General features: G+C 32.1%; 1 long non-coding RNA gene across 1 annotated transcript; it reads right to left on the reverse strand.

Moving 5' to 3' along the window:
* Window positions 1-18,138: 18,138 nt before the first annotated feature.
* On the reverse strand, window positions 18,139-21,045 carry LOC134282040 (uncharacterized). Its single transcript, XR_009995211.1, has 3 exons — window positions 20,937-21,045; window positions 18,969-19,079; window positions 18,139-18,605 (listed from the first exon to the last, which is right to left on the reverse strand). It is a non-coding gene; the product is annotated as an uncharacterized LOC134282040 (long non-coding RNA).
* Window positions 21,046-26,388: the final 5,343 nt, after the last annotated feature.

The following is a 26,388-nucleotide window of genomic DNA, read 5'->3' on the forward strand; positions in this document are numbered from 1 at the left end:
AAAGCACCTCCTGAAAAATGACACTTTAGAATGTCGGAAATGAAAACTTAAAATGTCGGAAATGAAATCAGAAAAGTTGAAAATTTAGAAATAACAAATAGATAAAATTAAAGCAGCCTGAAACATTGACAACGAAACAATGAAAACCACACAATTTGAATCAATCACGTTTCATAGATATCAGAGATTTAAAACAATGACTGATTTTATATCGACTCATAATTTTAATTACAGGCACAGTTTAAAGTCAATTTGACCAATAGAAACGTGTGGCTATTAATAAGAGTTCAAAATCAGTGAAAATTTAATTTGAACGTAAATATCAAATCTCGTGTAAATCTACGCTTAATCTCGTATTTTTATTTTTCAGTCCAGAGACGCCATATTTACCCATGACGTTGCGCACGGTGTTGGTGTCAGTTTCGGTAACGTCAAAATGACGTTATTTTACGTGAGGTTCTAGAAAATTAATTTGATGTGCTTTTTTCGCTAACATTATTTACGAAGAAAAAAATAAAAACCCAGTAATACCGCCAAGCACATGTATATAGTGCAATTCATTGAAAACACATGTAATTAAACTATCATAAGTAGTTCAATGTAGATATATAGTACAGCAAATAAATTATTCTGTTATGTTATTTTTTCAATATTTGTTAGATGGGTCTCGAGTAAAGGTAAAATAGTTTTCATAATTTTATAAACTTGGCTTTATTTAACATTTATGTGTTAATCTTGATTGATCCTGGGATTTAATTGAAATTCTCTTCTGGTCGGGTATCATCATGGTCTGTCTGCCAAAGTATCAACTGTATTTTACTAATGTTTCTCCTCATATAGTCTATATAAAAATGATTAAAATGTGTCTGTTACAATCAGAAAATAGCTTATAGTCACAGAAAAATCCAAAAGGGAAATGTATATTATACGTGGCCGTACTTCGATGCAGATATTTTAGGTCTAAACTCTCTCTGCCCTTTTGCATGCATGTTGCGTTAGGAAAATATAAGCATGAATTTTCTCATATTAAAAAAAACTGCGTAGAAATAAAATAACTTGTTCGGCATCGCATTTTAAATTGATGTGCTTTCAATTCAATTGAGATAAATTCGAAACCATTCTATGTCATATATCAGTAGGCCCTCGAACCTGTCCTTTGTTTTCAGTTAGTTGTACGATTGTAACTAGGTTGCTGATTTAGCACTGTATTAATTTTTTTGTTCAAAATACCTATTCTCATTCCATCTTTAGCCATCACATAGACCCTTACATACTGAGTACTTTTCTCTTACAGTAGTATAGATCTTAATATTTCAAATAATTCAATTTAAAAAAGAAGAGGAATCGAACTTGAGAATCGACCCCTCCCTCTCCCTCACTTTTAGTTCTCCATGAAAATAATTTTCAATGAAGTGGAGTTTAATTAGAGGTTTCAGCTGCATTTATTCAGTTTTCTCCTCTTCACCCCCACCTTTACGTACCTAGCTCACTGATCAATGATCGAAGGTTTCCTCTTCTTTGGATACCCATGCACTTTACCTGTTTTATGGGATTGTGTGCCCTTTCCATGCTTATAAATGGAAAGAAAGAGTGTTTCAAAGAGCGTTTCGCATATGCTTTCATCAAGATTAATTTTTAAATAATTAATTGAGGTTGATGTTGAGGATTTTTAGTGAGGGCGGGGTCAGATTTTAGTCAGATTGAGGCGATTGTATAGATGCGTTATCCTATGCCTAAATTAGATTTTGTTCAAATAAATGGTTACTTGATACTATTTTGGTCGGTTTAAATGAGTTTAAAGGCTTTTTAATAATAATAAGAAAAAAATGAAACATAAACAAAAAAAAAAAAACATGAAAAATGAAAGACCCATTGCTTATAACCAAGTATATAAATGAAAAAACAGATATTTTTAATTGAAAGAAATAAGGTAATATAGCCGATCTCGCCTTACCCTGTTTCCAAATGTCGGCAATTCATATGAAAATTTAATACCTAATAATATTTATTAGTTTAATAATTTATATACCAAACAAAATAAATAATTTTTTTCAATTCATACGATGCTACCGAGTAAATGAGAAAAAGAACTATAATTGTAGTGAAAATCTGATACTTGATCTAAATCACTACCTTCGACAACCCCTAACCCTTATTCAATATTGGACTATTCAATGTACACTCACCATGTAGAACAGTTTATAACAGCATCAAATAGAGTTGACACACTTTAATGTCAGGTTATTCAAATTGGAAATCATACCCTTACATAAATTTTGGTTTGTGTGATTTTTTTTTTTCTCGTGTCTTAATTCGGACTCTGAATGGTACAAGGATATATTGTTACAGTATATACTTATACAGTGTACTACAATATACACTGCACATATCTTACTTTTATATATATAAATACAACTTTCAAAACTTAAAGTTATTCTTAAAATCAATCATTATTGGTACATTTTTCTTTTATCCATATCAGGCTCATCAGCAATAAGAGTAAGTCTATTTGGAAAATTATATTTTGACGCTTTAGGTTACGTAATGCATTTTTAAAACGTAATAACGTCAAAACGCCAAATTTTTACGTGTGTGACATTTATGTTGACTTTTATATTTTGTTAGGATTTAGTCACAATTCCACTGAAAATTATTTTGGAATATACTAATAAATTTTTGAAAAGATGCACATTTCATAAAAATCTTCTAATTTTCAATATGTCTATTTTTAATGACTATACATATGGTTTATATTACTACATTTATACAATTATAGTTATATTTATTACTTTTGGACAATGTGTGACATTTATGTTGACTTTGTAAAAAGCCTGTAAAACAAGCATTGCTTTATAGAATCAATTCATTTTCATATCTAAATAAAGTTTTGATTTTGCACATTTTGTATTAAATGTCGTTTGGTGCCAAATTAGAAAAAATAATTCTTAAAGTGAAGGTAATTCTGGAGTTTAGCATTTAAATGTGACGTTTTTGCCGTCAAATTCAATTGTGACATATACCTACATGTAGTGCATATATGTGAAACAGCAATTATTACTAAAAATTAAGACACCGCAAGTTAAATTTCTGTCTAGAGATCTTTTCCTTAATAACATGGCAACATTTTGTAGAATTTAAAATAATTTTCAACATAAATTTTTCATCCAGCATTACGAAATTTACCTTTTTACGTATCTTAAAAACGTTGTGACATTGAAACTCCAAACTTTGTGACACACAATCTAAATCAACATTCTCACAATAAATCGGCTTAATATCAGAAATCCAACATACATATCAACCCAAAATATCAGTCTTTTATAAAATATAGTTTTAACACACAAAAAGGATTATCGAGATGTAATTTAAAAATAGATTTACCTCATGTAATTATTAATCTAAGTAACCAAAGACATTTTATGTGTATCCCATATTTCGTCGATTAACGCGCGTCTACACCTCTGTCTTGGATTTTGAGCGGCGCGTTCAGAGCATACGGATTGAATGACATTACAATTTTAAAACTTTACATCATTTGCATCACATTTTGAATTTTTCTGCCAAATTTAATTTATTTATTTATGTTTGTATTGTTTGTTTTAAGGAAGTTATCAACATTTTGTAATTGCGTGTGCGACGCCCCTGTTACCGGTCTACATGCGTTTTTCACGTAATTGACGGAATAGTCAAATTAATATCTTTAACAAATGGAATTTTTTTATCAATATTTTTGTTAAAAAGTATTAAGTATACAATTACCGACCGAATGATATATAGTTTTCATATAGTGAATTGTTTTAAAATTATGAAAATAGCGCAAATGCCACTGCAACAGTAATTTTTAACTTTTTGACACCAACACCGTGCGCGACGTCCCATAAATATTCAAATAAAGACTATGCATGTATATAATTATTAATTGATATAAATGTCACAGTTCTGAAGTGAACACATGAATATTTTGTTCTCTAATAAAAAAGAAAATCAGATCTACATATATGTAAAGCTGATGTGTTCCCGTTTTGCACACATTGGTAATTAGTATAGAACAACAGGTGTGAAGTGTGTTTTGATAGCAATAATAGTCTGATTTCTGGTATGGATTTACCTGGATTTACCTGTGAATACCTGTTTTAGCTTAATGTATTCTTAAGAGGTTTTATACAATTTTATAAGCATTTTATTAAAATTCTATATATATTTATGGGAAAATATTTGATTTTATTGAATAAATTATTAATATTTGTTTCATATTATTTATTTTGAAGTCCAATTTCTTAAAAAAAAATAATATGTACTTTTTCAATCTTTATATAATTCTTAAATGAATAAAAGATATAACATATAATAAAGAACATAGTGAATAAAAATTAATTTGAAAAGATGTTTTAATAAGATCATCAGATAATCAGATACATTAACTTTGTATTTATTCAAAAAAAAAAAAAAAAAAAAAACCCTTTGTATTTATTCTCTTATTTTTTTCACTATAAGTTCATCTTGCACTTACTTACATAAGCTAAGTATAATATAGACTATAGCAATTAAGTAATCATCTCACCTGGTCAAATTCCCATTTTTCACACATTTTTTAATTACCTGTAATTAAATGTGTGCAAACGGGAAAACAAACCGTAAAGCTATTACATGACCATAAGGTTCACCGACCATTCAATGACAGCGCCATCTGCCGCGGGCTCTACCTGTGGGTACCTGTCAGGTATACAAATACGTCACACACCCATTGTTTTATTAGCTATACACACCGACAGATTTAACACCTTTAATCGTACTAATTTACACAAAGCTTATTCTAGGGGAAAACAAACACTTGCATAACAATGATGGCATTATTTTTTAAGAAATCATGGCCCTATACGGCACTGGTTAAAGCACACTAAACGAGATGTAGATTCTTGTCCTAGAGATACGTTGTACAAAAAATAAAACACAACAGGGTAAATCCTTGTTTTATCATTTACTAGTCTAAACAAACTCGCTTTAATTTCATATGATTAAGTCAAAATTAAAACATTTTGAACCACCCGGACCTTAAAACGTAGGCGGACCTTTTCTTATACGGGCCGGACCTTTTCTTATAAAAGGCGGACCAAATATGTTATCGTATTTGGTCCGGCCGGACCTTTAAACGAGGCGGACCAAATATTATGCGACACCGGGCAGTGTAGGTTTTGTATTTATACAATTATACCTTTATTAAAAATATAAGTATTTAAAATAAAAAAATTAAAATAGTCATTGTTTATTAGCAAGTTTAAGTAGATACAAGGGTTCGTTTTACCTATTCCCACTTTCTGAAAATCAGGTAGGAAAAAGTAACATTTTATGTGGGAATAGGTGGAATTTTTAAGTAAACCAAATGATTAACTTAAAAACATATAACTGCTGTATCAACAGTTGATCAATGAACAACTGAAAGGAAAAATGGATTTTTGAAATTCTAAATCAGACTTTTTACTAATATTTAAAAGTAACATTGGAAATTTTTATTGAATTACTGATAAATGATTTTTCCCGTTAATTTATTTATTATATTTTCTAAAATTCAGCTATTTTAAATAAATGCATTTTTAAAACAAATCTTCCAATTTTACGTTTACACTTAAAGATACAAAAGGGGTTTGTAACCCTTTATTTTCAAATAATTAAATTTATTATAGCATTTTTTGTATATGTATTGCATATATTGATTAAAATAAATAATTTTTTCTCAAACTATTTATTTTCTGTCTTCAAATGTATAGAATACAGGTAAATCCAAGGTGAGATGTAATTACTGTAATAAAAACAGGAATAGGTGGAATTGAGATTTTTAAAAAGTGGGAATAGGTAGGAGGCACCGATGGAAGACATCGCACTGATTGAGGGGCATGTCAAAATTACATCAAACGCAACCGAGATACCCCCTTTCAGGTAGAGACAGGATGTGTACTATACATTTAATGACACCTGTGATTCTAAAACAATGAAGCCCTTTTCAACAGACACCTGGGATTCACACCTTTTGTTTTATAGCATGGGAAAAATTTTAACTTCAATACAATGAGATTGCATTCAATTCCTGAGTTTCAGGAATTTTGAAAGGTTCTCTCTCCATGTATTTTTTTAAAAATAGATTACTGATTCTTTTTATAAACAATTAAACATGTCCGAACTGCTTATTCTATTCTTTCATTCTTGAAGCAAATAGTTACAATTTTGAACCATCATGAAAAAATATTTAAAAAAAAAAAACACATCCCCCTAACTATAAAGATGCTAAAAACAAGAAATTGTGTGCATTGTATAAACCGACAGATGCATTTAATTTTATGAGAAAAATTAACTTAATTAACTAAGTTATTTATAAAATTAGAAACTGAAATATTTCGCTTCGGAAAGAAATTCAATTTTAACCAATTTGCATTTTATTTTTATATTAAAATGATGATATTATGTAGTATATGTACATTATCCCTAACAAATCAATACACATTGGTTAAAATTGAAAAAAAAAGTACTTCAAGAAATTATAATTAGTTAAAATAAACATGAAGAATGATAAATAGATAACATTGCTGGATTTGAGAACATTTTGCTTGAAAATATATCTGGAAGGACTTTATCTTATAAACAATGAGAGGATGGTAAAAGAAAATTAATATAAATAAATCATCAGTCTGTTTTAATTATTTTACAACGTAATTATACTTACCCGATAGTCTTCATTTTTCTTATCAACCTGTCACGTGGCGCAGCAGGGGTCAAAGTAAAAACAGATACCTACTTGCGGCCAGGTGAGACCCCGCAACGCGTTCCCCATTGGATAAAGTAAACACGTGATCATTTTTAAAAGTTAGAAAGGGACATATTCTGTATTGGTTTGTTCAAGAAGGTAAAGGCCTTGGGCCAGTTTTACAAAAGAACTTAAGACTAAGACCAAAAAAAAAAAAAAAAAAAAAAAAATCAAAATTTTGCCAAATTTAAAAAGATTAAAATAAATTTGATTTAAAGTTTATTAAAAAGTTATATGTACACATTTATATATTTATATATATAGTTAAAAAGTCTCAGTTTTGTAAAGGAAAGGGCGTACTTTAATTTCGTGAAGGCGGACATTACGAGACGATATTTACAATCCGAAATATTGAAGGACATTTAACGGCGGACACTGTGTGATCAGTGACGAGTTTACCGAGAGAAGACGGACTTTTCTTTGCGGCGGACATAATCTGACGATTTTTTATTTCGGAAGAAAGGCGACTTTTCTTGTCGGCGGACAATATTGCGTTTTGTTTTAGAAGGTATTTTGTAGCGGGGGACATAATATTACGATTTGTCGGTAAGAAAGGCGGACATTTTGTAGCGGCGGACATAGTGTGACGATTTTCGAAAAAGGGGCGGACATTTCGTGACGGCGGACATAGTGTGTCGATTTTCCTGAAAAAGAGGCGGACATTTCGTGACGGCGGACATAACGTGACGATTTTTCTGAAAAAGAGGCGGACATTTCGTGACGGCGGACATAACGTGACGGCGGACAAAACGTGACTCAACAACAATACCAATTTAGTATTTGATCTTACATTTGGAAGCAATTTAAATTTTTTGAAAAATTTAAATCGTTTAAATCTCACTCTATTTGACCTCTGAGAGGTTTCAAAACACATTGTATGATGTTCTCTATCAATCACAATACAAACACAGTACTTGATTTTACATTTGGAAGCCATTTAAATTTTTTGAAAAATTTAAATCGTTTAAATTTCACTTAATTTGACCATTGAAAGGTTTCAAAACACATTGTGTGATGTTATTCTTCTGTCACAATACAAATATAGTATTTGATCTTACATTTGGAAGCAATTTAAATTTTTTGAAAAATTTAAATCGTTTAAATCTCACTCTATTTGACCTCTGAGAGGTTTCAAAACACATTGTATGATGTTCTCTATCTATCACAATACAAACACAGTACTTGATTTTACATTTGGAAGCCATTTAAATTTTTTGAAAAAATTAAATCGTTTAAATTTCACTTAATTTGACCCTTGAAAGGTTTCAAAACACATTGAATGATGTTATTCTTCTGTCACAATACAAATATAGTATTTGATCTTACATTTGGAAGCAATTTAAATTTTTTGAAAAATTTAAATCGTTGAAATGTCACCTTATTTAACTTTTGAGCGATTTAAAAACACATTGTTTGATGATTTCTATTTGTCACAATACATTTGGAAGCAATTTAAATTTTTTGAAAAATTTAAATCGTTTAAATGTCACTTTATTTAACTTTTGAGCGATTTAAAAACACATTGTTTGATGATTTCTATTTGTCACAATACAAATTATATATATAGCCCATGATTTAAAAAAAAAAAATTTAAATTGTTTAAGTGATAATTTATTTGACCTTTGAGAGATTTTGAAACATATTGTTTTATGTTCTCTATCTGTCCAAATACAGATTTACACATTAGGAAAGCAAAATCGTTTACTTAAAGAATATTATTTCTGAATGAAAATCCCAATCAAAATCTTATCTCATTTCATCGATAATTGGACGGAAGACCCACTCGTTGCTCGCAACGAGATCGTATCTAGTTAAGGTCTTCCGTCTTCAGCGGAAGACCTTTTTGTTATTCTTCGGTTTCTTTTTCACTTTTTTCTTCTATATTATTAAGGTCTTCCGTCTTCAGCGGAAGACCTTCTTGTTATTCTTAGGTTTCTTTTCCACTATTTAAGGTCTTCCGTCTTCAGCGGAAGACCTTCTTGTTATTCTCAGGTTTCTTTTCCACTATTTTTATTAAGGTCTTCCGACTTCCTTCGGAAGACCTTACTGTTTTTCCTATGTTTCCTATTAAGGTCTTCCGTCTTCAGCGGAAGAACTTCTTGTTAAGGTCTTCCGTCTTCAGCGGAAGACCTTCTTGTTATTCTTAGGTTTCTTTTTCACTTTTATTATTATTAAGGTCTTCCGTCTTCACGGAAGACCTTATAGTGATTCTACTGTTTCTTATTATTAAGGTCTTCCGTTTCAGACGGAAGACCTTATAGTGATTCTACTGTTTTTTCTTATTATTATTATTTTTTTTCCCAAATCTTGTCGGCAGGATTTCTTAGAGATGGCTGAACGGATTTTCCTGAAATTTTCAGGGATAATAGAACATGAAAATACCCCGAGACGTTTTTTTAATTTTTTAAAAATTCACTTACGGTCGTCAGATATGTCCGATTTCCGCTTTTTTCAAAAATATTTAATCCGAGTGAGATCTCAGAAATGGTAAGAGATTAAGACACCAAACTTACAGGGATGATAGATCTTGATAAGTAGGCAAATCCATTTGGGTTAAGATTGTCCGCCGTCACTTCCGGTCGTCACAGGAAGTGTTCATAAATATCGAAAATTTCAACTTTTCTTTTTTGAAACTTTTTTCCTCACATTATAGCATCTTACTTGTAATGTTGAAATATGTCAGTCCCACCGGAAACAAAATCGGCAACTTCCGGTTATAAGAGAAAAACTACATAATTTGAGTATTTTTCTTTCGTACAAATATTTTTTATGGATAAAGTATTTGAAATGATTTTTGGGTATGTTATTCAGACTGCAAATGTCTACAGAAACGTCAAATATCTTTTAAAAATTCACTTCCGGTCGCGTGATTTCCTGTCCTCAAAATGAGAAGTTATCACAGCTATATCTCGTAAACGGTAAGAGATTAAAAAACCAAACTTATAGGACTAATAGGTCTTGATAAGTAGACAAATCCACTTGTAATAAGATTGTCCGCCGTCACTTCCGGTCGTCACAGGAAGTGATCAGAGAAATCAAAAATTTCAACTTTTCTTTTATGAAACTTTTTTTGCATCACTTTAAAGCATCTTATTTGTAGTTTCGAAATATATCAGTCCCACAGAACACAAAAATGACAACTTCCGGTTATAAGAGAAAAACTACATAATTTGAGTATTTTTCTTTCCCAAAAATATTTTTATACATAAAATATTTTTATGATTTTTAGATATGTTATACAGACTGTGAATGTCTAGAGTAGCGTCGAATATGTTTATGAAATTCACTTCCTGTTGCTTGATTTCCCGTCCTCAAAATGAGAAGTTATTATAGCTAGATCTCGTAAAAGGTAAAGACACCAAACTTATAGGAGTAGTAGATCTTGATGAGAAAGTAGATCCATTTGGGTTAACATCGTCCGCCGTCACTTCCGGTTGTCACAGGAAGTGATCAAATAAATAAAAAATTTCAACATTTCTTTATGGAATCTGTCTTAGTAATACATTATAGCATCTTATTTGCAGTTTTGAAATAATTATCAGTCCCACTGGAAACAAAACGGCAACTTCCGGTTATAAAAGAAAAACTGCATAAATTGAGTATCAAACTAAACCATAAAAATCTTTTATAAAAAGAGTATTTGAAATGATCTTAGGACATGTCATTCAGACTGAAATGTCTAGAGTAACCTTAAATATCTTTTTTTAAAATTCACTTCCGGTCACGTGATTTCTTGTCCTCAAAATGAGATGTTAACATTACGAGATCTCTCAAACTGTAACAGATCAAGACACTAAACTTATATGAGTAAAAAACCATGAAGATTGGGCAACAGATATTTCTGGATATGTTATTCAGACTTCTGCCGTCACTTCCAGTCGTCACAGGAAGTGATAAAAAAAAATTGAAAATATTTTTTGTAAATGTTATTTAGACTCTAATTGTCTAAAGTAACGTTGAGAATCTTGATAAGTTACACCTCCGGCCGTTTGTTTTCCTGTATCATTTTAAATATTATGTGCCTTTTTTAACATAGATAAAAGCTCATTCATGCAGATAAATAGAGGAGAACGGAAGACCTTCTTTGTTGCTGTAGCAACAAGAGTTTCTAGTTAGGTCTTTCCACCTTTCTGTGGAAAGACCTATTGATTTCCTTCTGTTTCTTTTTTTCCTTTTTATTTTTTATTATTTTTCCGCCGTGTGATTTTTAGTTTCAAGATTTATCGTAAAGATTTTAAGTTCATAAGAATGTACTCCGTAAAAGATTTTCGCAGTTGACCCTGTGTTTATGAACTATGACCCCTTTCGGAGTTATTACCCCTTTCGCAAAAAAGCTTGTTATCGCTACTCCTCCGAGACTGTAAACCGTAGAGAAATGAAACCTTCACTAATGTCTTCGACTAATTTAGTAGACACTTCACTGATTCATTGCGAAAGTATTCATTGACCCCTTCAATAAGTTATTGCCCTTGGAAGTTTAAGAATTTTACAAATAATTAAAAATTTTCAAAACGAGAAAACGTAGAGACATGGGACCAACTGCATAAGATTTATTGACCTTTGGTCTTGAAATTTATGGAAAGGTCAAAGGTCAAGGTCATTCCAAAAATGAGAAATTTAGCTCTTTTTATATCTCTTTTGTCTTTAAACATATACTTAATGTCTATGCATCATTAATATGTACTCTTCAAACTGTTTCAAAGATTTCATTCTTGTCCCCTTAAATTAACTTCTTTAAAAGTTATTGCCCCTTGTGCGAAAAACCTTGTTATCGCTACTCCTCCAAAACCGTAGACCACAGAGACATCAAACCTTTAATAATGTCTTAAGGGTCTTTAGGCCTAACTTCACTGTATAAGTGCAAAAGGATCTGATGACCCCTTATATGAGTTATTGCCCTTTAACTTCTTTGTACTTACTATTAAACCTTATAACTTGAAAACTATAAGTAGTAGACGCATGGGGTCAATTGCATTGTGACCCTTGACCTTTGACCTTGAATATTTTTTCAAGGTCAAAGGTCAAGGCCATTTCTTTTTTTATTTTCTTTTTTTCTATGCTTTAAGAGAGTTTTGGTTTCTTTTTCATGAAATTTAATTTTTAGGAGTCAGATATAAAACAAAGTTCAAAGAAGGTGGAAAGACCTCTTATTGTTCTGTGAACAATAAGTCTCCTAGTTATTATTCTTATTTTTTAGACAAATTTTGTGCACGCGATATCTCGAGAACTAGTCATCGGTTTTTCATCAAACTTTCAGGGATGATGCGCTCTTATATGCCATTGTTAATTTTGGAAGAATTTTGGAACAACTCGCTTTTGGTGCCAAGTTATGGCCATTTTCCTGATTTTAAAATGAAATTTTGTCAGTTCGAGATCTAAAGAACTACTAAAGATATAAACTGGAGACTTGTTGCAGAACATAGGGCATCACTTCTAGATATGCGGAATGTCCTTTTCGTGTGTCGTCAGTACTTCCGGTCGCTACCGGAAGCGAATTAAAAAAATCAAAATTTTCAACTTTTTTGTTTTTCATTATTTTTCTTTGATTTTTATTGGGTTAATAGAGACTCTTAAATGAATGCGAAATGTGTAATTTGTTTTAGAATTAAAGAAGCCAATCTCGAGAAATTCGCATTTAAAAATTTGAAACGGTGTTCCCCATGGCGTAATGGTTAGCGCAATGGATTTTCACGCGGGCGACCCGGGTTCGATCCCCCGTGTGACCGATATTTTTTTAAGACTTTTTCAGCTAGATTTTTCATTTTTTATTTCAGAATCGGACGGAAGACCTCTCGTTGCTCGCAACGAGATCGTTTCTAGTTATTATTCTTTTTTTTCTTACCGATTTTGTGCACGCAATTTCTCAAAAACTGCTCGATGGATTTTCATGAAACTTTCAGGACTTATGTAACATAACTTGAACCTTATGCATTTTTTTCCGATTTGATGACGTCACTTCCGGTTTGGAGATATTGTCGATTTTATGATTTTTGAAGGGTCAGGTTGTCTCCAGACTTTCTCAATAATGGCTCAAGATAGAATCATGAAACTTTGAGGTATGATAGACCAAAGTCTATAGATATGTATAAAGTATTTCATTTTTTTCGGAAGTGCCGCACGTCGGCGCTCGCTATGGCCCGAAAATTGTCGTATCGCGAATTTCAAAATTTTTACCACCTTTTCTACAATATCTTTTTGCTTGGAAATATTTTGTTAAAACATATAGAACAAAAGAAGTGTAGAATTCCAAGATCTTTCAAATGGTATCTCGAAAAAAGGGCTGGCCCCTAAATTTAAGGGACTACAGGGGCCGAATGTTTTTCCTTTATATCTCAAAAAGTATTGAGAATTTGTAATACGTTAAAGAAGCAAAGTTGTTCAAAATGTCAAGCTTTATCTAGTGTAGTCGTCAAAATACGTCCAGCGTCGTCACTTTCGGCCAAACCGGAAGTAGTCGGAAAACGCGTATTTTTGCCGTTTTTGACAGGTTTTTGGATAACATATGTTTCTGGGAGCATAAAAATTAATTTTCCGTCCGTCGGCGTCACTTCCGGCCAAACCGGAAGTAGCCAAAAAAGCTTATTTTGAAGATTTTTGATGCAAAATTGAAATTATAAAGTCACTGGGGACGACTTGGCTCATTGCTTTCTTTTTTTATGTCACTTTCGGCACTTCCGGTCAAAACCGGACGGAAGACCTACTCGTTGCTTTGCAAAATTCTCAAAAACGGCTCGATGGATTTCCATGAAACTTTCAGGACTTATTTTACATTACTTGAACCTTATGTATTTCATTCCGATTTGATGACGTCACTTCCGGTTTGGAGATATTGCCGATTTTATGATTTTTGAAATGTCAGTTTGTCCGCAGACTTTCTCAATAATGGCTCAAGATAGAAACATGAAACTTTCCGGTATGATAGACCAAAGTCTGTAGATATGTATAACGTATTTCATTTTAATCGGAAGTGCCGCACGTCGGCGCTCGCTATGCCCCGAAAATAGTCGTATCGCGAATTTCAAAATTTTTAACACTTTTTCTACGATATCTTTTTACCTGGAAATATTTTGTGAAAACATATAGAACGAAAGAAGTGTAGAATTCCAATTCTCGGAAAGAGGACTAGCCCCTAAAATTAGGGGCTCAGAGGGGCCGAACGATTTTTCTTTATATCTCAAAAAGTATTGAGAATTTGTAATACATCAAAGAAGCAAAAATGTTCAAAATGTCAAGTTTTATCTAAAGGTGTCGTCAAAATACGTCCAGCGACGTCACTTCCGGTCAAACCGGAAGTGTTCCAAAATCGAATATTTTTGCCGTTTTTGACACGTTTGGGGGTTACAAATGTCACTGGAAGTTTAAAACGTAATTTTCCGCCCGTCGACGTCACTTCCGGTCAAACTGGAAGTAGCCAGAAATAGCTTCTTTTGAAGGTTTTGATGCAAAATTGAAATTATAAAGTCACTGGAGACTACTGAGCTCATTTCTTTCTTTGTTGACGTCACTTCCGGTACTTCCGGTCAAAACCGGACGGAAGACCTTCTTGTTGCTTTGCAACGAACTCGGCTCTAGTTACTATTATTTTTCCCTTTTCATAGTACACGTGATTTCTCGGAAACTACTTAACCGATTTCAAAGATTTTTTCAGGAATGATGCACTGTTGTAATATCTCCAGACTTTTTTTTCATTTTTGTAAAAATCACTTCCGGTCGCATTTTTTGTCCGATTTTCTCTTTTTAAATTGTCATTTTGTCCAAGCATCTTCTTGTAAACCACTCAAGATAGAATCAAAATATTTTCAGGGATTATACAACATCTTTTTGAGGTATGCATGGCGTCTTTTGATTTCGCATCCGTCACTTCCGGTCGACACAGGAAGTGATATTTAATTTTTAGATTTTTTGAAAAATTTAACGGATTTGATTAAAGGCAAATAGAACTTAAATTTTTATTCACAATCTTCAACAAAAAGCATCCATTAGAAGTACTTCCGGTAAAAACCGAAAGTAGTCGAAAAAACAAAGTTTTTCTTTTGAATCAAATAAAATCGAATAAAACGATTAAATTTGAGTTTTTCAATTTTTCTCTGACTTACTGACTTTGATGTCAGTCTGAAATAATGCCAGAATAGTCAAATGTCGTCAAATGACGTCACTTCCGGTCAAAACGTGTAATAACTTTTGCACCGAGAATAATTTGGCAAGAAATAGACAACAAAAGTTGTGCGTAATTATGAGAGCTTTCATATAAGATTAAGGAAAAGGGGCTGGCCCCTATAGGCCTAATTAGGGGTTAATATATCATAAACGCTTTTTTCTGAGAGCTAAAAATATTTATGGTATAGGCCCAATCTAATTCGGAACTCTAGATTTATTCCTTTCAATTGCGTCAACAAATATCCGATGATTTTGCCAGCGACAATTTGATTGGTTGATAAGAATTTAACCTCTGACGTGACCCTCTATGGGATGTTGTTAGATGTTAGTGTAGCGAGTATGCAAGCGGATCTAACATCTAATTTTAATTATGCTTTTTCATAATATAACAGTTATGTTATGAAAAAGTTTAACTGAAATCATTTCGAGTTGATTAAACCCTGTCATTTGGTATAAATATAAACAAACTCCAAACTATATTTGTGTTTTATAAAACAAATATGTGGGAAACCTTACAGGGACAAGTTGTCTTGCTACTTAGCCAGCCAAGCCTATTATGTGCCACTTGCACACAGTTTTAGTTGATGCATCAGTAAGATATAATTTTGATTCGGTGTTTCTCTGTTTTCTTTTTATGCAAATAATTTAAAATGTGATGTAAGTACACAACAAAAGATGAAATCAAAATGGGTTTTTTTTCTGCATTAGTATAGATGTAAACAACGCGCGGCATTGTGGGAAACGGGAAGGTACTAAAGACTTGATATACTAAAATCCTGATTTGACCTCATTGAAAATTGCAGTAATATTCCAAACAAATGAATTTTTGTATAGCATAATGCATCATAGTAAAAAGTCTTTTAAATAAGTTATTTTAAGTACTCAATATTATCATTTAATTTAAAATAAAAACATCAGGTAATATCAGGTCTTTAGTACATCCGGTTTTTAGTGTGTCCCATCGAAATCGGCAAATCGGAATCGGACACATGTTGATCATGTTTACAAAGTGAAGTTGAGGATTTTCTCACCATACAAGCCGTATGTACACATGCACGGACATATAACCTGCAGCTACGAAGTACTTTATCAATCCTCTGGAGCATTATTCTAAGCAGAGACGTATAAGAGAGGGACCGCTGACTCTTTCGGAGCACTCTATATTTTTCATGACGTTTCAAAAATTCGAGTTCCGAATGGAAAATCATCTTCCGATTTTCGCAGCGCCCTCACCGGGAGGCATAGAAACTATAAACAGTATGGCGTTTCATCATAAGAATGGGTAGAAAACATCGCTAAAACTTCAATTTTATGCACAATTTATTTGTGGCATTAATCGTAAGAGGATTAGATACTTTCGTTTGTATTATGTGTATGACGACAGAGAATTGAGAACAAATTTAAATACAGTAAATAGATGAAATCCATCTAACCCATGTCTCGAGTTGCATTTGTTAAGTCTGTCTTTTAAAACTTATAACAATAAAAATACACTATAAAATGTATTTTATAGTGTAGGATGAGACCAATTATGACGAGCTCATTTGTTTGAAATGTTGATTTTGCAGTTGCATGTATTAATTACTTGGTTTTTAATACATACATAGGTGTTAAAGCTATGTTGGGTTTCAGGTTGGTGTATGACAGTATGTTGTTTGTTTTTAGACTTTCATTAAATAATTATTTTTTTTTAAAGGCTGAAATTAATGATTTTTAGTGTATTATATTGCTGTATAGAAAAATAAATCTATATCATTATATTTTTGATTCTTTTTAACTACATATCTACATTATTTTGGCATTAAAAAACAAAACAAAATTAATACAGTTAAAAAATACACCATCCTGAAACCAGACTAATGTTGTAACATGAATCTAGTCCAGCAACTCATACATTGTATGATTTACTGGTTTTGAAAACAATGTTTAAGTACAAGACTAGTGCTAATTTTTACATATTTAAAAAAATTTATATACACTACCCCATGATGCTTTCACATAAGTTTCAGCTTTCCTGACCCAGCCACAGGTGCTTGAGGAGAGGACCACCCCCTTCCCCTAATATAGACCCTCGGGCCTATTAGAATTTTTTCACATAAATTTTATATATATGGATGACACATTTGTGATATAATCTATCCTATCTATTCAGAAAATTTGATTAAACCAACATTTTATAACAAAATTTCTAACCACTCTCTATAGTTGATTTTTATATATAGAATGTAGGGAAGATTTTATAGAACATTTGTTTTAGGTAAGTGTTATTTGTTAACGGTGGTATAGATCTTATCACAAATATGTCCATGGAAGATTATTTATAAGAAAAAAGTTGAAAAAGCCCAGGGGTCTATATCAAAAGGGGGGGGGGTCCTGTCGTTAAGCACCTGTGGACCCAGTGGTTCCTGAGAAATTTTAAAGTTTTTTCCTATATATTTCCATGTAAAACTTGGATTCTAAATCATTGCCCCATTCTACCCCTGGGGTCATAAATTGAACAGTTTATTTAGAATCTACACTATCCCAGATGCTTTCACACAAGTTTTTCTGCCTGTGGTTCTTAAGAAAAAGATTTTTTCCTTTTATATTACATTCTATGTATAACTTGGCTTCCTTATTGTGACCCTGCCCTACCTCTAGGGGTCATGATTAAATAATATAGAATTTGCACTACCTTAGGATGCTTCCACATAGGTTTTAGGTCAACTTGAGAAGAAGATTTTTAAAGTTTTTTTCCCTATATATTGCTATGTAAAACTTTAATTCCTTAGTATGGCCCGGCCCAACTGGGGGGGGGGGGGGTCATGATTTGAACAATTTAGAATCTACACTAATCCCAAGATGCTTCAACAGTGTTTACTTTCTGGCCCAGTTGTTCGTGAATTTTTTTTCAAGACCCCACCCTATTTTTGTCTCTTCTTCAACATCTCCCTTTGTAGGGAACTTGGCCCTTCATTTTAACAATTCAAAGTCCCCTTCAACCAGGGATGCTTTGTACCAGTTTGTTTAAATTGACCCAGAGGTACTTGAGATGAAGTCGAAATTGTGAAAATTTTAGTTGGACATACAACAGACAAAATGTCATTAGAAAAGCTCACTTGAGCCTAAAAACTAAGTGTTCAAAAAATACAAAAATATGCATTGGCTAAGTTTAAGTTAGATTTATTGTCATACATTTAGGCCTAGTACATGTACATGTAGTATATTTTAGTTTAAACATGTATGCAACACATAGAAATTTGAAATGTTCATCACACATTTCTTTACTCAGAATTTACAGTCCAAGGAGTGGGAAAATGTTTGGAAAGAATATTCATTAATTAAATTCTTGGAGGACTTAATTCCTTTTTTTACAAATACCATGGAGAGAAATGGCTCAGAAAAAACATAAAAGTTTCTGATATTATTTCTTATTCATTTGCAGTATTGTTGAAAAACCACACAACATGTCCATGTTTGTTTCAGTGCCGTTTTCAGCGTGGCTATATTTTATGCAGCAACGCAATTTTAAGCTTTACAGCTTACTGAACAACTATTTGTTGTCTTATTCATCCTTAGATCTCAATTAAAACACCCTTATGTAGCAGGTCAAGGTCTTTTGGGAAAACAACTTCAGAATCTTGTAGAATCAATCAAGAGAGGTACTGTAACTCTGAAAATATGAAAAAGACAAAATCAATGAAGAAAAGAATTTAACAGCCCCATGAAATAAACCTGTAAAACCTGGGATAAAAATTGATCATTATTTAGTACATTTTAACTACAAAAGCAGCAAAAAAAAAGATCAACAATCCCCATGAAACAAGGACACCGCAAGGCGGAGCATCCCCTTGCAAAGAACGTATTTAAGATTATCACTATAAATCAAGGTAATACATGTACAATTGTACATGTATTCGATATTTATCCTGATGCAAGTTTTGATGTAAATAACACATGTTTACAGTCATGTGAAGCAAAATGATACATTTTAAACAAATTATTGTGATAAAAATGAGTAAAAATTGCCACTTACTTAATAGATTTATGGTGGTCAGGATAAATTCACCCATAAAAATTTATGCATTCTTCATTTCCTCTGCTTGCAATCTGTGTCTGTTGTTGAGAAGAGTGATTTCTGACATACCTGGAGATTACATGAACAATGTTCATCTTTACATGATGTAAAAATTTAACATCCTTATTATCAGGGTTGGGGTCAATTACTTTGAAATGTAATTAAATACTTTCAAATACATTTATAATTTTATCAATTACTTACAATTACAATTACACTGATTTTTTCAAATGTAATTAATTACTTTCAATTACTTTGACAAATGTAATTAAATACATTTCAATTACTTCAGTTTTATTTAAAAAATCTTGAAAAACCTACAGTTTTGACTTCATTTTAATCATCATTAAATTTTCAAACACAGTATCACTTCAATGACATCTTTCAGATCTTAAGATTCATGAATTCATCTAGTAGACCGTTAGCTAGTACCGGGCCTTGATTCATTTTTGGTTCTGAATTAGAAATTCTTTAATGTTAACTATTATTCAGTATGATTGTTCCTGGGTGTGAGAGGGGTGGTTCACACCTTAACAAAATTAGACCTTAGTCCTTTACCTATTGCCCTGGGCAGCATGTCATGCTGTATAAACAAATTGGTACCCAAACATTACTTAAACAATATGAGAATTTAATTATTGCATAAACATAAGCTCAATCCAAACATGTGTAGCTCAAACATGTATGCAAACTATGCATCAGAAAAAGAAACCTTACTAAATTTTTATCTTGAAAGAAAGTAATTGAAATGTAATTGAAAAGTAATTGAAAATACATGCTATTTTTTAAAATGTATTTAAATACATTCAATTACTTGTAATTGAAAGCAGGCTCAATTACAAATTACTTCCAATTACCGTATAAGTAGGAATTTTAGCGAGGATTTAATTTTGGCATTATTAGCGAGGGTGCTGACATCGCTAAAATTGAATATCGCTAAAAATTAATTGTGTATTATTTGTAATAGCTTCTTTAGTTAACATTTTAAAAGTGTTAAAATTACTTCTCGCTAAAAATAAAATACCAGATTTTAGGTAGAAATCGCTAAAATTGCGTCTCGCTAAAATTTCCACTTATACGGTACTTTGAAAAATGTAATTAATTACACTCAATTACAATTACTTTCTTCAATTACCCCATCCCTGCTTATTATACATTCTTGGATATACAAAAAAGTAAATAATACATCTCAATACTATGATCAAGTCTTTAAAATGTTGAGAAACTCTCAGGCCCCTTTTGTGGGAGGGAATTTCAGTTTTTGGGACAAATCTCAGTTGAGCAAATAAAAAAGGAAAAAAAAAACATATGAGTTTTAAATAATATTTATTTAAGGGAAACATTCAAGCGAAGGTAGTTTCTAATGTTCGAATAACACATACCAGTATTATATTGATGGGGGGGAGGGGGGGGGGTCCACAACATATACAGTGTACCCATTTACTGTTGAAAATGTACACTAAAAGTCCCCCCCCCCCCCCCAACCGGCCCCTCCTACACAAAATACTAGTAGTATTTTTCTACAGATTTACAATTTCCTTCCCTTTTTATTTGCTTGTCTTCAAGTTTTTTTTCCCAGATAACTTGTCCTACATTTACACCCCCCCCTTTTAAAACGAAACGTGCCTGTATACTCTCTAATTTTTCCTCCTTGCTCTCCGGTTCCTAAGGGCCTGAGTCTACAATGTTTATGAAGATAAAAGGAGCAACTTTTCAACAAAAGAACATTTTTATTTAGAATTAATAATGTTGTACCGACAACGACAAGATGTAAACATCATGATGCATGGTCTCATGTTATACGTGTTATCTTTTTAATTTCTCTTTATAGCTGCAAAAATACATCATAGATACCCACCTTATGTAAATTATTATTGACGTGCAGGCTATAAATAGTAAAATATACAATATATTAGCAATATTTACCCCAAAGTCTTCGATGTAAACACTGCAGCTAATACGACCGGAAGTCTTTCTATGCCTCCCGGTGAGGGCGCTGCGTAAACATGAAGATAATTTGGCGCGAAAATGAGTTAGCGGTCCCTCTCTTATACGTCTCTGTTCTAAGCAAAATTATCCGATTTATATATTCTTGTGTGAATTGTTTACGAGGAAATTCCGACTGTCACAGTAACAAACAATGATGAACACTCTTTACCATTGTTTACTCTGTTTCGGAGTACCCAGTGGTAATTGTATCGAGTGATTAAAGAGCTAACGGTGACATTTTAATGCATGATTGGCTTGGACCATGGGGATGAATTCGAAGGTTAGAATTTTTTTTTACCTAAAATTTACATTACAATGGCAGCTTAGAGCACCCCATTTATCAGCTGTCGATATTTTTAGAAATACACAGACACGGCGATATATTAACTGTTTTAAAGTTCAGACGCTCTCAGTTAGCCTTTTAAAATTCCCACTGCTTTAAATTTTATTTAAATATGTGTGAGCATACATGTAATTTCAACAAGACTTGCTTTCAAAACAAAATGTTCTTCAACTAATAATATGTTGACGGGTGTGATGTTAATTGTTAGGGTACGGTAAGGGCTGATACTTATTCATTTTTAATTTACATCGGACTTGTCAAACCGCACTAGACATATGGTGCATCGATGCCGTGTTCACATGGAGAGTTCAATTCAAATTAGTTTAATTCGAATTAATTTACTGCGCATTTACTAGTAATTACTTTGCATAAATTACTCCACAAATTAGTTTAATTCGAATTAATTTACTGCGCATTAAATTACTTTGCATTAGCTCCTTGTGAACACTAACAGCTTTAAGTACTTGTGCTATTTCTGAGTGAAAAACTAAGGAAAATAGTGATAATCACTAAAATGTGTATACAGACACTGTGACATTGTCAAATATATCTGTTTATGCCTAAGGTGACATGATTTGTGAATGATGTCATAATAACTAAACTGCATGAAGCCTGACTGTCGAAGTAAAATTTTTATTCGCATTTGGTTACTTTGCATTATAATTAGCTGTCATGTGAACACAGTTTGATTCGCATTAGTTGATTCGCATTAGTTTACTTCGCGATAATTTACTGCGAATTTAACTTTCCTTCTGAACAGGGCACTAGACTCTAAAGTTACATGATGTCGTAGTGTAAGTTTGGCCTACAATACCACTTTAAAGCTTGACTGTAGCTCAAAGAAGCTAAGCACTGTCGGTCCAAAGTTACTGCAGAAAAAAATTTAGTATCATTATTTATTGTCAAAAAAATTGCACACATATTGCTCAGTTAATTTAATCAATATTTTATTATGTCATATGTATGTTTCTTAGTTAAATTGCAAAAGGAATTTGTAAAAAAAAAATGTAATAGTAGAGTTTGCTTTTTTTCTGTGATAAGACTGAAGTTGGTTTGTTTGTTAATTGGTCTATCGAATATTTTTTCAGTCATTTTATGATGCCACCACTTGGGATAGTAAGCTGCAAATACAGACTTGTACTCAGCACTTATTGCCTTTGAGAAGTAAGGGATCCTTTTCGTGCCAACACCTACACACCTACTGTGACACAGAATCTCGGTTTATACAGTCTCTTTGGAGTAACCTGTCTCTAGCATTTAGCAGTTGGACTGGAACTTGCGACGTAAGGATCAGCTTCTTATTGATACTTTGATTGATAATGTTATCATGAGAATCTCACTCATTCACTCATTTAGAGATGTTAATATATACTGGTGAATAGCTTCATTTGGACCTTTACTTGGAACTCAGGGTCATTATCCTAACATCTACTGTGAGGTTTTTAGAGTCTCATTCACTTCAAATGTTGGGTGCATGGTTAAGGAACATTACTGAGTACATGTTTTTGTCATAGATTTGATGCAGTGAATTAAAATCAAGTCCGGCTTCATGATTATACATAGCGATTGCCCTAGCACTAGGCTACCATAACAGACAATGATGTATTTAGGTTATATAGTAAAAAATGCTTAGGCAAACACTTATTAATGAATAGAAGCTTATCGAAAATTGAATTTTATTCCCTGTCATTTTAAAATATATGGAAAACTAAATGGTGTCCTGATAAGGCAATTTGTTAAGTGTAAGAGCATGTTAGGAACAATGTGCTAACACATTGTTCTCAACACTGTTAGGCTAAGGCAACTTAAAACAACATGCAGTTGTGTTGACGCTCAACATGCTGCCATGCTAAGGCCATTCCAAGTTTTTTTCTATGTTTAGTGTCCGCGTGTGCCTTGGTTTTTGACACCCCATGTAAGAAAAAACACACAACACCAGGAGTCCTGAAATTGGTTAATTTAGGCAAAATTGTTGAATTTTGTCAATTTCTCCAAATAATTCTGTACAGTAAGTTATATTGGGTGTATTGTAAGCATTCAATCCCTTGTTTTTGCTTAAGAATAGACATTTCTTCTATTAAAGCAGTTTACTTAGATCAAATCATTGGAAGGGCGTCATGTTTATGACTTTTAACCCTGTGTTTTATGTTTTGGCTTGTGTGTGTGTTTTTTTTTGCGAACAGGTAGGTAGGTTTTTGAAAGATGGGTGGAAGCTAAACAGAGAAAATACTTGAAATGGCCTAATACAACTTTACACAATTTATTATGTGTAAGCTTGACGGCGTAGTGTAAACAGCCTGCTGAAACATTGTCACACTTTTGGATCAAGTATAGTATACGGATATGTAGTTCCTGTGGATTCACTCATATTGAAAAAGGAGTAAATAGTCCTCTGAACTGTATATAGTTATTTTAAATCAAAAATATTAAATATTTATTATTTGCATTTAACTCAATTTATTGAATTCATGAATATTCATAGGTATTCATATGAATACATAAAAATATAAACTTACATAAATATATATTATTTTGCACTGTAATATCTAATTGAAGTCTACAGGTAAACAGGTCTACAAGTCAACAGGTCTACAGGTCAACAAGTCTACTGGTCGACAGGTCAACAGGTCTATAGGTCTACAGGTCAACAAGTCTACAGGTCAACAGGTCTACAGGTCAACAAGTCTACAGTTCTACAGGTCAACAGGTCTACAGGTCGACATGTGTACAGACTACAGCTTAATATAGCACCCACTAATAATGATATTTTATAATTATAAAAAAAAAATTTCACAATATTCCCAGTCAACATATAAACTCATTCATCTCTGATTGTGTATGTTTCTGCATAACAAAAAATATTTCACAATCTTCCCAATCACCATAGAAATTCAATCATCTCCGATTGTGGATGGTTCTGCATAAGAAACGCCTTAACATCTGCTCCGATTGTTGAGTCGTCATTGAAGTTGGTCCTATAATTTTCAATACTAATGGCTGCGGTGGTCAGCATCTTCTGATGTTCCCCAATTTCTTCGTCTATGCAGTTTGGATGGATCTTCATGAAAAAATCTTTTTTCCCTTGCCTTGTCTTTAATGCTTTCAATTTCCCAAATCCCAACCTTTCCAAATGCTCTAGTTCAACTAAAAATATGTATTGTAATTTTAATTATAAAACATATATATTACCATATACATACATGGTTGTATCATTGATTTGATAAAAAATAGCAATCATATATATTCTAAATCAATGAAAATATGGGAAAACTTTCAATAGTATTTAATTATGTTACGTATATAACTATTCCCCTACATTGAGAATACAGTGTTTATAATTTTTTCTATAGATATAAATACGAAATTCCTTCAAAATTAAAACTAATTTTTCAAGAAATATTGAACACTGAATATTATATTAATTGGCATTACTATATTTTGTTAACAACTTATGTCACTTGCTTCGGTTTAAGTTAAAACATGTTAGAATGCACAATGGAATGACATTAACACTAATGAGTATACAAGTACATCTTATAAAAAGTGTGAATGAAAATTCAAATTTGTATTAAAATTTTACATCATATCATTTAATGTTTCACAGTTTAATTCAATGATATTTATTGCATAACTTACTTCTGATATTCTGGGATAAAGATCCCTTAAGATGCTGCTGCAAATATCTTATTGACACACAGGAGCTCTTTGCCTTGCATACTGCCTTAAAGACTCTTTCCCTAAAGGACATCACCGATTTTATTCTTAAATTGGAGACTTCTTTCTCAAATGCTTGTACTGACTGAAATAACAAGATAAATACTTAAATCTAAATACGTTTTCTTATGCTCAGTAAATATACATTATATGTAAACTATGCTATTTATCTAATAAACATATCTTAATTGATGACAACACATATATATGTATCATCTGTGTGAGACAGAAATTAATTAAACCGTGATGCGCCACAAATATAAGTAGTGTTGGGGGGGGGGGGGGTTGTTATATATTAACTTAATCATTTTGATAAAAAATACAAATATTTGACCCTTTCATATTCTACGTGCACATGTCCTCATCCATATTATCTTTTTAAATTGACCACAATAATATAACAAACCTGTACAAAAATAGCCTTCTGTTGAGAAACCGCATTATATAAAACCATGGCCTGCTTCAATGTTTCCTCAGTAATTTCTGTAGGTGTTGGAGTTAATCTATTCTCCATAGCTCCAGTCAGGTTATGTTGCAGGATGTGTAGAGCAACTGCCAATCTCAAAATATGTGTTGTATCCTTACTAGTAATTGTGGACGACTCCTCAGATGGATCGTTCTGAGACATTGAAGGTTCATTGTTTTCCTTATCATCTTCTTAAAATAATACATTTTATAAATTGTATTAATTTCATTTATAACTACATGCATTATTTAATTATTTTTTCTAGATTTTTTTTAGAACTACAATCTTAATTAATATTTTTAAAAACATTATTTAAATCTATTTGTAAATACATTATTCATTCACTAATAATATCGTTATAATTATTTTGAGTAAAAATAAACAAATTATAAATCAAAATAATTATACACATTGTAATTTGAGAAAAAAATCAAAACATTTCATACCTTCATCTGAGCCATATTTTCTACTTATGAACTCTGCATACGAGTCAGTCATTGCGTCAAATTCTTGCTCTGCAACTTCTGAGAGAGTGTACAATTGCCCTTTAGTATGTTCTTCGTAAACTTTTGTCAATATTTCGGCAAAGTCCTGCACATTTGAATCTTTTAGTATCTGCATGTTTTCTTTTGTTACTGCCGATGTGTTAAATATAGGTTTTGAAACAAAGAACAGAAATCGGTCAAGCAAACCATCATCTCCTCCAAGATGGAATAATTCGGAAAGCAGGGGATGGGGTTGAATAAACAAGCAAATTGACATTGACGTTTTCAAGAAACCTCTGTTTCCGGATACTAGGGTTGCCGTGTCTCCTTTCCCGCCCCACATTTTGCATAACAGTGAACGTTCGCCCTCTCCTTTCGATT

The sequence above is a fragment of the Saccostrea cucullata genome, unplaced genomic scaffold (assembly GCF_032062105.1).
Source record: "Saccostrea cucullata isolate Sc308-1 unplaced genomic scaffold, CSIRO_AGI_Scuc_v1 ctg5319, whole genome shotgun sequence".
Classification (NCBI taxonomy): domain Eukaryota; kingdom Metazoa; phylum Mollusca; class Bivalvia; order Ostreida; family Ostreidae; genus Saccostrea; species Saccostrea cuccullata.